The sequence below is a fragment of the Pseudophryne corroboree genome, chromosome 4, assembly GCF_028390025.1.
Source record: "Pseudophryne corroboree isolate aPseCor3 chromosome 4, aPseCor3.hap2, whole genome shotgun sequence".
NCBI classification, from domain to species: Eukaryota; Metazoa; Chordata; class Amphibia; order Anura; family Myobatrachidae; genus Pseudophryne; species Pseudophryne corroboree.
The window spans coordinates 816,967,514-816,980,285 of NC_086447.1; positions in this window are offsets into that span (position 1 = coordinate 816,967,514).

Sequence of the window (12,772 nt, forward strand, 5' to 3'; positions counted from 1 at the left end):
CCCAAAATGCGGTGCTAGACACACCCCTCCAAAAGTGCACCCCCTAATAAAATGTGCTGCGCACGCCTATGTTGTTGATGACGGAGGAGGCAGGCGGACTGGCAGCAGGACATAGGACACTGCAGTAAAAGGATTTTTTCCCCCTATCTACAGCACAGAGAATTGCTGCAGATGCAGTGGCATACTCTCCAGCTGTACCTTTTTGGCAGGTACAGTACCTTTTTTTTATGGTCTGTACCGATTTTTGTCTTTCCAAACTTCCATTGAAAGTATAGGGAAAGGGGCGTGGCCACGTCATTTTACCCGTGGCCACACCCCCTTCTCAAATTTGTACCAATTTTTCTGTGTAAATTGTTGGAGGGCATGTTGCTGCAGATGCAGTGGGCCTATTTTGGGGTGTGGACCTGCAGCTGCAGCTCCATCAGCCCCATTGTTAATCCTGCTCTGGGAACACACAGCAGCCAAAGGGCAGAGCCTCCCATTGGATGTAACCTGTGTGGGAGGGTGTTTCTCGCCCAATCAGCTGTGCACTGGGTGTGATAGACCTGCTGCTAAGCCAATGAGAGCTCTTAGCCACGCCCAGCGTTAGACACACAGGCACAGAGTCACAGATCTGGGCTATTATATAGGATATTATACTGTGGTTTGTATACTAACATGTTCATTTGGGATGGGACCTTGTTTTATGTAATGAATACATTTTAGGAATAAAATAACAATCAGCGTGCTTTGTAATGTTGGAACTAGTATAACAACAGATGTGAGAGAAGCAGCTCCTCTGACGGATTCGGTATGATAGATCCCGACCAGTGGCGGAACTGTGGGAGGCAATGGAGTCGGCTGCCGCCGGGCTCCTGACCTGCAGGGGGCACTTCTCCATTGCCTCCCACTGCCCTACAATCCATCACCGCATCTGAAAGGGAGTTGAAAGAGGAGCTGTGTCACTATCGTTACATGGCAGCAGCAGCTGCCTCCTCGTATGCACAGAGAGAGCTCAGTTGACAGCTGGCTGCAGCTAGGGGGAGCTCCAGTGCACAGCTGCTCACAGGACGCTGGCCGGCTGAAGCTCTCTCTTCCTCTGTCATGGGGATATCAACAGGTAGGCACTGGCGCCATCTGCCTCAATCTGCTGCATTGTGTGTGGTGTATGTGGTGTATGGGTGTATATGTGTGTGTAGGGGGGGTGATTACTGGGGGTATCTTTAATAAATGTTGGCAGCACTGTGTATATGTGTGTGAATGTTTTTAAGTGAGGTCTGTATGTCTGTGTTTTTTAAAGGAAAGTTGAGTGCTTAAGTGAAAGAGGCATGTGTGTGTGTGTAATTGTGTGTAAGTAAAAGTGGCATGTGTGTGTGTAATTGTGTGTGTATGTAAGTGAAAGAGGCATGTGTGTGTTTGTGTAATTGTGTGTGTGTGTGTAAGTGTAAGTGAAAGTGACGTGTGTGTGTGTGTGTAATTGTGTGTAAGTGAAAGTGGCGTGTGTGTAAGTGAAAGTGGTGTGTGTGTGTGTGTAATTGTGTGTGTGTAAGTGAAAGAAGCATGTGTGTGTGTGTGTGTGTGTGTGTGTGTGTGTAAGTGAAAGTGACGTGTGTGTGTAATTGTGTGAAAGTGGCGTGTGTGTGTGTAAGTGAAAGTGGCGTGTGTGTGTGTAAGTGAAAGTGACGTGTGTGTGTAATTGTGTGAAAGTGAAAAAGGTGCGTGTAAGTGAAAAAGGCGTGTGTGTGTAAGTGAAAAAAGCGTGTGTGTAACTGAAAGAGGCGTGTGTGTGTAATTGTGCATGTGTAAGTGAAAGTGACGTATGTGTGTGTAATTGTGTGAAAGTGGCGTGTGTGTAAGTGAAAATGGCGTGTGTGTAAGTGAAAGTGACGTGTGTGTAATTGTGTGCAAGTGAAAAATGCGCATGTAAGTGAAAAAGGCGTGTGTGTGTGTAAGTGAAAAAGGCATGTGTGTAAGTGAAAGAGGTGTGTGTAAGTGAAAGAGGCGTGTGAGTTAGTGAAAGAGGTGTGTGTGTGCGGAAGTGGAAAAGGTCGTGTGTGTAAGTGAAAGAGGTGTGTGTGTTTTAAGTGAAAAAGGCATGTGTGTGTGCAAGGAAAAGAGGCATGTGTGTGTAAGTGAAAGAGGTGTGTGTGTATCTATACTATTGTGAAAGGTACCTGAGTACGCTGCTACTGTTCACCCTGTGTACCAGATATCTACATATGGCGTATATATATATATAAATATATATACATATATATATATATATATATATATATACCCCTATATGTATAGGGATGGGCACCAACATTTTATCATGAGTCCGGGCGACTGGGGTGAACTTACGCCACTGATCCTGACCATCAAAATCCCGACAGCCCCCCCAGAAATTACCCTAACCCTCCCCTGCCTCCTACCCTAAGCCTTGTGGGTGCCTAACCCTAACCTTCCTTTCCCTGCTGCCTAAGCCTAACCCTCCCCGCTAGGTGCCTAACCCTAACCCTCACTTCCCCCGCTCCCTAAGCTTAACCCTCCCCGCTTGGTGCCTAACCCTAACCCTCCCTTCCCCCGCTGCCTAAGCTTAACCCTCCCCATTTGGTGCCTGACCCTAACCTCCTTTCTAAGTGCCTAACCCTAACCTCTCCTCCCCGGTAGCTAACCATGGGTGTGGTATGCAAGGTCGACCATACTTAGGTTGACAGTGTCTAGGTTGACCACTATTGGTCGACAGTAACTAGGTCGACAGGGATTCTATGTTGACATGGTCTAGGTCGACAGGTCAAAAGGTCAACATGAGGTTTAAAAAAAAATAATTGGTGTCGTTTTTTCCGTGCATTGACCGGGAACCCCAATTAGTGCACCATGTCCCCTCGCAAGGTACACAGGTTACCATTCCCAATTGTAGTCCACGTGGATCATAAAGTATGAAAAAGTTCCAAAAAAGAAAAAAATGTGAAAAACTCATGTCGACCTATTGACCTGTCGACCTAGAACATGTCGACCTAGAGACCATGTTGACCTAGAAACCCTGTCGACTTAGTTATTGTCGACTAATAGTGGTCAACCTAGACACTGTCGACTTAAGTCTTGTCGACCTAGAGACCGGATATCATTAAAATATATTAAGATTACTTATTCAATGTTTCTTTCTGAAGGAGCTTTAGGGCTTAGTCAGAAGTGCGCACTGGGACAAAGGGCAAAATGCATTAAAAGTAATGTGCACTTTAGATGCAATTTTAATGCATATGCCATGCTGTTTAGTTAAATAGGACTTATTCTGTACCTATACAAGCATTTACACTGGTAGTACGCATTAATACAAAATTTGGGAAACCTGTACCTGGTGCTACCCTATCTTCTCAGCACCCCTACTCATCTCTGAATATGTAAAGTTTCATAAACATCAACGTTATACATAATACTAAGAGAGCCACCTTCTTTTCTTATAAAAAAAAATCATGTAACATTTTCTCCTACACATGAGTGTGCAATATTGCAGGGTGTGTCTAGAGTTCCAATAAGGTGACTAGTAGCTGTACAGTTTATCACTCTAACCAAGGGACAGATTGGCCCACCAGGACACCGTGACAGATTCCGATGGGCTGGTTCCATATCTCCCTCAGCCAGGCTGATTCACACTCAGGCTGGGCTGGCTCACACGGCTTACAGTACTTTGCGGTTCATTGGAACGCAATTCGGAAGTTAGGCTGGAAAGGACTTCCGGGTGCCGCTAGCCATGAAAAGTGGTGAAGCTGTTCTACTAACGGGGGACCTGGAGAAAGTTAACCAGCCCAGCAGCATCCTCTCCCTGGCCCCGGCCAAAGGTCTCTTCAATGAGCCCATCTGGGAGCAGCAGCATAGCAATGTGTAAATGCTGATTTACTTACAGGACTTAAAGCAATATCTTATTACACTAAAATTCAAGCTGCTGCGGCCGCTGTATGTAATCCTAAACCTACGTACCTTTTACTCAGTTAGCGTACAAAGGCCCGTACCGTGTACGCACTTTGCGTAACACACACCGCGACGGACGTACAAAGTACACGCAGTGCATACACTCACACACCGACACACTGAGAGCACAATGCAGCTGCATGTGTGGCTGAAATACACTTTAAACCTTAGTAGGAAGAAGACACGACACCAATTGTATTTAAGATGTTGGGATCGACCCACCAACATATAATTGCTGAAAGGGGGTTACAACAGATATACAATCACACTAACAGAAAAGAGGCTACAATCAATGGTACATACGTTTGGCTTCGCCAGCGCCACACGGTCCGGTGCTCAGTCAATCAAGCAAGATGACCTTCAGAGAGAGATGAATGACCAGCTAGGCAGCTTGGCTTTCATACAGTTGGTCAAAACACAATACAATAGAAACTGTAACCTCTTCATCTATAGGACAAAGGGCTGGTCATTTACAGTACAGGAGGGGTCATAGGTTGGTTTGAATAGGTGGGCGATGTCTGGTCCAGGTGTGCTTGCAGTTGGTCTCCACTGGGTTCCTGCTGAATATATGAGTACAGTAAACACAGTATAATATTAATATCCTTTTCCTGCGCATAATTATGCGCAGGAGTGTGCTATCTTCTGCAAACTGCTACTGGAATGTTGCCCTTAAAATACCCTACAGTTGGATACCAAACACCACCTCATAACCTAATGCTGTCCCCTCATATCCTGCAAAGGTGAATCCCTTTGTTGTTATACCTTTTAAACAAGTATAACTTGCTGGTGTGGTGCGTGTGGGCTATGTGTATATTGTGCACTATGTGGATTAAATATGAGATATGACTTTGAGGCTTTTCCATGCGAATACAAATGCTACCGTAATTACTCATACCACACGCTAATATGCAGGACCGCGTGAGCGGTCATACGCAACTTGTGAATATGCGCACGCACGGCAGAACAAGTACCTGTACGGAGGCCATCTGTGTGGAGTTTGTACATGATGTGTGTACTGTAATATTTTCCGACTTCGACAGTACACCCTTTGGCAGTCATCAGTAACTGCCACTCTTAACTAATAAACTAAAAATATTACCTATACAATATATATACAAGCTTGGATGATCGGGGGAGAGTTGTAGTTGGGAAATGTATAGCCTAGTGGGATAGTAAAAGCATGTATGTACGACTCAATGTATGAGCGGCATGTATCATCGTGCCGTATATGTTCTAAGTAAGCTTCAAGGTATTGCGAAGTATACATTAAATCCTTCTTATCCCGTATTAAGGGTCTGTACTTGGGCAAACAAGCACTACCGAGCTCCTTTTGGGCAAGGGCTTTTGACCCTTGCCTCTTCGGCTTCTAATACCAACAAATGGGGAGCACATTTAGTTGATGATACATGGAGGGGGAACATATGTGAATGCTACTATATGTGTATAACACCTGTCGACTATGTGTGCCATTAACTGAGGGTTGCAGAGATGAAGATAAGACACATATATAAAAATACATTCACATAATCATTGGGTAGGGTTGACGTCTTTTCCGGTTGGATGTTTCTGGGTAAAAAGGGGAAGACAGAGAAAAATGGTGAAAGAAAACAGGCCATGAAATTAATTTACAATCCTTATCATAACACTGTTTCTATAGATGGGTCATAAACCAAATCTGCTGCTGTGACAACGCCCTTGCTCCTTAGACTCATCAAATTTGTGCCGTGCTTGCGCCGCGTTAGAATTTGAACACACCTGAATATCAGACCAATAATTATGATGACTCCCAGGATACAAAGGAGAAACTTTACCACACTCATGACAACATTCTGTGCCCACTCTCCTAACCCTGAGAGCCATTTGCGTGGGTTCAACCATGAGACCCAGCCAGTCAGTTCATTACCCACAGCCGTCAAGGTAAGGTTGTGCTTCTTCCTGAACTCCCACTTCAACTGCAAGATCTTGTCCATCTTTTGATCGATGATCTCCATGGGGTCATCAGTGCTATTCGTAATATACGTACAGCACTTCACACCATATTGAGTTGCAGGGTAACACAGTACCCACCTGTCACAGCTGTAACGTAATTCAGGACCATCCTGTGCTGGATCAATTCTTTCTTGTAGGCTTGTAACTCCCTTCCTGTATACCTGAAGGTGTCATCATACATCTCAGTGATATTATCTATCAAGTTCGCCAGCGCATGGATGTACCTATAATTTATAGTTTCTCTGGCAGTACGGGTGATATCTAATGCGAGTGGGAACTGAATCCCGGTGGATTCGTGGATCAAATCAGAGGCTGCGTGCTCTGTCCTATCTATGAGGTGTCTCTTGATGATGTGTTCGTAATGGGTATGAGTATAAGGAGTCTAAGCGCTGCGGTGAACGTCTTTCATTTTGTCGTGGGTTATGGTCATGACCTCTGGTAGTACTCTCCCAATATAACACAATCCCTCAGAGCTCGGAGTGAGCCACTTGTACGCTTTCCTCCCACATATGAAATAGGCATCATCTGGGAGAACATAGGGGACAAAATGTAACAACACCATATTGCAAATCTTCCATGTAAAGAATCCTGTCCCTAGTTCTCCCATTTGCTCAGTACAAGTATCGGGCTGGATAATGTGGGCACAATACCCCTGCGATACATTTCCAACCCACATGGTTTTGCTTCCACGTGTATACCGGTACCGAAAATACTTTCCACTGTTGGCTATCTTGCGTACAAGTTCAGAGTCAATAGGAATCCTATCAGCTCTGTGTGAAAAGGTCATTGTCTGGTTATTCCACGTCACTTCCCAATTTCCTGGTTTTTGGAAATTGGAAATATTAAAACACAATAGTGACCTATCTACATGATACTGGTGGAGCTTCAAACTAGGGGGCCTAGATATATTGAATTTCTTGTCCACCGGTCTCCCACCCCGTAATTCGAGTACCTCATCTATTGTTAAAGGGTATGGTACTAATCCTGACTTACACTGTCCTTGAGGTACCTGTGAGCAGTGGCGTGCGGTGAAGTCAGTGGCTGGTGAGGCACTACAGCCATAATGTCCGCCGAATCCTGCCGATGACCCCTACCGCCGCCGAGCCAATGCCCGATACTGCCCCTGCGCCAATATCTGCTGCCATCGCCAATGGCTTACAAACTCGCCCACCATCAACTGACCCAGTCACTAATTTGCAACTCTGTCCGATGCCGCCACTGCCACCAATGCCCGCTGCCTGCCTGCTCATCATACTTGTGATATATTGTACATTTTTATAGAAAAATAAATAAATTAGTGTTTGGGACTGGGAAGGGAGTGGGAGGAGGACATGAATGCAATTTTGTTGTCTAGGGCTTCCATTAGTCAAATTACGCCGCATAGTAGCGCCACTTACACGAATTACACCAGGCAGAGCTCCCTTTTACACATTACGGCAGGTAGAGCTCCCTTTTACACATTACGGCAGGTAGAGTCCCCTTTTACACATTACAGCAGGTACAGCCTCCTATTTCACATTACGGCAGGTAGAGATCCCTTTTTTCACATTACGGCATACAGCGTCCCCTTTTTACACATTACGGCAGACAGCGTCCCCTTTTTACACTTTACGGCAGACAGCGTCCCCTTTTTACACATTATGGCAGACAGCGTCCACTTTTTATACACATTACGGCAGACAGTGTCCCCTTTTTACATATTACGGCAGACAGCGTCCCTTTTTACACATTACGGCAGACAGCATCCCCTTTTTACACATTACGGCGGACAGTGGACCTTTTTTACACATTATGACAGAGTCCCCTTTTTTGCACATTACGGCAGACAGCGTCCCCTTTTTTACACATTACGGCGGACAGCGTCCCCTTTATACACATTACTGCAGACAGCGTCCCCTTTTTACACATTACGGCGGACAGCGTCCCCTTTTTTTACACATTACGGCGGACAGCGTCCCCTTATTGCACATTATGGCGGACAGCGTCCCCTTTTTACACATTACGGCAGACAGCGTCCCCTTTTTACACATTACGGCGGACAGTGGACCCTTTTTACACATTATGACAGAGTCCCCTTTTTTGCACATTACGGCAGACAGCGTCCCCTTTTTTACACATTACGGCGGACAGCGTCCCCTTTTTACACATCCCTTTTCACACATTACGGCGGACAGCGTCCCCTTTTTTTACACATTACGGTGGACAGCGTCCCCTTTTTGCACATTATGGCGGACAGCGTCCCCTTTTTACACTTTACGGCAGACAGCGTCCCTTTTTACACTTTTCCCCTTTTTACACATTATGGCAGACAGTATCCCCTTTTTACACATTACGGCAGACAGCGTCCCTTTTTACACATTACGGCGGACAGCGTCCCCTTTTTACACATTATGGCGAACAGCGTCCCCTTTTTACACATTGTGGCAGACAGAGTCCCCTTTTTTATACATTACGGCAGACAGCGTCCCCTTTTTACATATTACGGCAGACAGCATCCCCTTTTTACACATTACGGCAGACAGCGTCCCCTTTTTACACATTATGGCGGACAGTGTACCCTTTTTACACATTATGACAGAGTCCCCTTTTTTGCACATTACGGCAGACAGCGTCCCCTTTTTACACATTACGGCGGACAGCGTCCCCTTTTTACACATTATGGCAGACAGCGTCCCCTTTTTACACATTACGACGAACAGCGTCCCCTTTTTTTTACACATTACGGCAGATAGCGTCCCCTTTTTTTACACATTACGGCGGACAGCATCCCCTTTTTGCACATTATGGCGGACAGCGTCCCCTTTTTACACATTACAGCAGACAGCGTCCCCTTTTTACACTTTACGGCAGACAGCGTCCCTTTTTACACTTTTCCCCTTTTTACACATTACGGCAGACAGTGTCCCCTTTTTACACATTACGGCAGACAGCGTCCCTTTTTACACATTACGACGGACAGAGTCCCCTTTTTTACACATTACGGCAGACAGCGTCCCCTTTTGTACACATTACGGTGGACAGCGTCCCCTTTTTACACATTATGGCGGACAGCGTCCCCTTTTTACACATTATGGCAGGTAGAGATCCCTTTTTTACACATTGTGGCAGACAAAGTCCCTTTTTTTACACATTACGGCAGACAGCATCCCCTTTTTACACATTACGGCAGACAGTGTCCACTTTTTACACATTACGGCAGACAGCGTCCCTTTTTACACATTACGACAGACAGAGTCCCCTTTTTTACACATTACAGCAGACAGCGTCCCTTTTTACACATTACGGCGGACAGTGTCCCCTTTTTACACATTATGGCGGACAGCGTCCCCTTTTTACACATTATGGCAGGTAGAGATCCCTTTTTTACACATTGTGGCAGACAGAGTCCCCTTTTTTAAACATTACGGCAGACAGCGTCCCCTTTTTACACATTACGGCAGACAGCGTCCCCTTTTTAGACATTACGGCAGACAACGTCCCCTTTTTTACACATTAGAGCAGACAGTCCCCCTTTTTTTTTACACATTACGGCAGCTACAGCCCCCTTTTACACATTATGGCAGGTAGAGTGCTTTACACCCCCCTCTACTCTTAGGGTGTAGTGTGTAGTGTAGTGTAGTGCAATGTGTAGTGTAGTGTAGTGTGTAGTGTAGTGTAGTGCAGTGTCAGCCACTTACATGATTTCTTCTTCCGGCTGCAGGCTCCTGACCCGGCGCTCCCTCGTTCTGTACATTGCACTGCAGGCCAAGAGGAGTGGGGGGGCAGCGAGAGCTCAGCAGCCAGCACGGGGGTCCAGGAGAGGAAGCAGGCTATTGAGCACAGTGGGCACTAAGGGAGCGGGGGGCGCGGGAGCGCAGCTGAGTTCGCGGGGGTTAAGGGGGGGCGAGACAGCGCAGCAGACAGAGGCTCCCGCTGGTCCTGCAAGAGCGGATCGGGAATGGGAGGAGCGGCTGTGAGCAGCGGGGATATGCGGCTACTCAGAATGGGGGCATCTGACTGCCCATCCATTCAAGTCCTCCCCCTGCCACTGTCCAATGATTGACAGGGGTGTGCCTTGATGTGAGCTCAAGGCACAGCCCCTGTCAATGAGGCAGATCTGCTGGTGCCGCAGCTCATTCAATTTTCAATGGGCTTTTCCAGCCCGTGATTTGGCTCCGCCCCCTGCCCGCCCCCCTCTTCAGACACTTCACTATTGTCACTGGGATAGAGATTTAGCTATTGTCTTAGGTTAAAAATGATTAAAATAATACAAAGTATAATGTGTTATTATCTTTGTATTATTTTAATTATTATAGTGCCTCCCCTGACTGCACGTCCCTGCCTGTGAGCACACCCAACATTCTGTCTGGTTTAAGACCTTACCCACTAATGAGTGGTAATCACTCAACGGATGTCGGTTCATGTCGATATTAATATTGGACTGACATGCACCCATCTTCGACTATGTTCTCACAATTCCTACAAATACAATATTCATCAGACTATAACCCCTCACATTGCCTCTGAGCTCCGTGGCTACCAGAGCGCTTACTGATACCAGCCTTTACTAAAGTGATGTGCTGCTCCTGAGATCCTACAAATCCGTACTCGCCATCAGAACCCATTCCAGATCCTTGCTCGACATCTCTGGGACCCTCACCAAAACAGATTGTCCTGAGCAAGAACAGAATTACCAGGAAAACCCTAAAAAGCAGTCTCTTGAGGTAGATCCATTTAGTTAGGGAAAGAGAAGGAAAATGAGAAGGGGGAGAGAGAGAAAAGGGCAGTGGGAGGTGAAAAAAGAAAACTGGTACGACAACCGTCTTTGATCTTGTTGTTCTCCGCGCTCAGGTGCCGTTTCAACAGTCCTGCCTCTCAGCTTTCCCGGGAACAAACACTCTAGTGATACGAGGTTCTCTTCACCTTGCTCTTTGTCACGAGTTTTCTCCGGGTCAGCGACCTTCTTGCAGTGGGACGAGTGGACCCAAGTCTCTCTTTCGGCGACCTTTAGTGCTGTTGTGCTGGTTAACAAGACTTGATACGGTCCTTCCCACCTGTCTATGAGGCAACCTGAGCGTAAAATTTTTTGAATCATCACATAATCCCCAGGCTCAATGTCATGACAATTACTGTTCGGTAGGTCAGGAATCACCAACTTTAGATTTCTTTGTTGATTTCTCAGCTGCCGGCTCATCCGTTATTTCGTTATTGCATTTCAAATCATCCTGGGGGTCTATCATTACATGAGGTTGTCGACCAAAAAGAATTTCAAAGGGTGATAAGTTAAGCGGTGACCTGGGAGTGGTTCTGATGCTGTACAACACTAGTGGCAAAGCTTCTGGCCACAGCAATCCAGTTTCAGCCATCACTTTGCTCAGCTTATTCTTAATAGTGCCGTTCATTCTTTCCACCTTCACACTCACCTGTGGCCGGTACAGAGTATGCAGCTTGCTATAATTCCCATCAGTTTGCACATGACCTGAAAGACTTCACCTGTAAAATGGGTACCCCTATCACTTTCAGTCATTCTAGGGATACCATATCTGCACACAAATTCCTGCACAATTTTCTTTGCAGTGAACACAGCAGTATTTGTGGCAGCGGGGAATGCTTCTACCCAGTTGGAAAACACATCAGTACATATTAATACATATTTCAAATTCCTACAGGGTGGTAACTGTATGAAGTCGATTTGTATTACCTGAAAAGGTCAGTCTGTAGGAGGGATATGGGATGGCCCTGTTGGTATTGCCTTACCAATATTCTTCCTCAAGCAAGTAAGACATGTCATTGCTTTCTTGCCTGCATGAGAAGAGAATCCTGGCACACTCCAGTAGGCTCTTACCAGCTTGCACATACCCTCCTTGCCCAGATGAGTCAGACCGTGTGCCGCCTCAGCTAGACTTGGAAGATATGCTCTGGGGGACACTGGCTTACCGTGTCCATCTGTCCAATGTCCTGAGGACTCCTGACCATATCCCTTCGCCTTCCAGACTGCCTTTTCCTGTAGGGAACACAAATTTTGAATTTAAATTTAATTATTTCATGTTGTCAGTTGTGTGAAGTAAAAAAAAAACATCTCTGGATGAGAGAAGAGAGGGAAAATGAAAAAGAAAATGTCAGGTTTGCCATTCACCAACAGGCCGTCACACCATCATGCATATCAGTGTCTGTACACAATCTCCCTTCACCAGTATTCCCATTCTCCACCCTTTGTGCATGACAAGGCACACTGCAGTAATACTGGTGTCATCCTGTTGGTGAGATATACTGGGTTTGGGCAGAACTCTGAAGGACCGAGTAGGCATGTGGTGTATGAACTGTAATCGGGTCCATGTACTGGACCACCCTGTGTGGACGAAAAAGATGAAGAGGCAATTGTGGAGAAACAGACTAGAAGTTGGTGACAGGTAAGTTTGTAGAGGTAAAGAAGATTTTATAAAATTTGACAACTGGATTGGGCACTACGGGGAAGTGATTCTCTACTTGGTCTACTCCCCTTAAAAAAATTCTATGTGTGCTGCATCTCTACTGGGACTATCCCAGCCATCAATCCAGTGTCCTGTCCATCCTAAGTTCATACGGAACCTGGTATTTTAACGAGACATTTTCCTCTACTTGTGATGGACATGAATCTAGAACAGTGAAATGCAACATTTGTTACGTTCTTAGTGCTCAGAATAACAAAGGTATTGAGTGGCAGTCCAGAGCACAAAAACGTGACGCTGAAATAATGGCAAGGTGTAATTATAACCCCTAGCAACCTAACTCTGTTGTTTCACCCGCGTGGTCCATCTATGCCTGCGAGACTATGTGTTCTTGGGCCCACGGCAGCCGCGTTTGAAGGGCGGATTAGGTCTGCCCAACTCCGATG